We start from the raw sequence: 784 nt of genomic DNA, 5'->3' as shown, positions 1-784 counted from the left end.
GATAGAGAGAGGGGGCGCTTGGAGAGAGACAGATAAAGAGAGACCAAGAGTGAAAGAGAGAGATAGAGAGCGGGAAGAGAGAAAGAGAGAAAGAGAGAGCGAGTAAAAAAATTATGACCTCCGCACGCAAGAAAGCAACGTCTGTGTTCGGGACACATTTTTTGTGCGGCGCACCGCTCGTCGTCAGACACTGCCGCAAGCATCGCGGTGCACACGCAAGGTGGGGCGACCCACACACCGCTCACCTCCCGTCACAGCGTCTCCCCTTCTCCTCCCCTTCTCCTCCCCTTCTCCTCTTCTCCTCCCTTTCCCCTCCCCTTCTCCCCTTCTCCTCCCCTTCTCCCCTTCTCCTCCCCCTTCCCCCCGCCACCCATTGTTCAACGCCTCTCTCTCACGCAACAACGACGCCACCTAAGCACTAAGTCTCTAATCGTCACCGTCTTCTCCCTCGCTATCAGTCGGATCTGACAGCCGACGATGACGATGACTCAACCGATGCACCCCCTCATCCTCCTCCTCATCGCCTTCATCCTTCTCCGACAGCCGACGATGACGATGACGATGACGATGACGATGACGATGACGATGACTCAAACGCTGGACCCCCTCTTCATCCTTCTCTTCCTCCTCTTCCTCCTCCTCGCCTTCAACTTTCTCCGACAGCCGACGATGACGATGACGTTGACGATGACTCAACCGCTGCACCCTCTCCCCCTTCTTCTCCTCCTCCTCCTCCTCCTTCTCCTCCTTCTCCTCCTCCTCCTCCTCCTCGCCGTCCTTCTTT

The sequence above is a fragment of the Priapulus caudatus genome, unplaced genomic scaffold, assembly GCF_000485595.1.
Source record: "Priapulus caudatus unplaced genomic scaffold, Priapulus_caudatus-5.0.1 Scaffold4258, whole genome shotgun sequence".
Taxonomy (NCBI): Eukaryota; Metazoa; Priapulida; class Priapulimorpha; order Priapulimorphida; family Priapulidae; genus Priapulus; species Priapulus caudatus.
The sequence above is the reverse complement of the archived record's forward strand: the minus strand, read 5'-3'. Positions refer to the sequence as shown.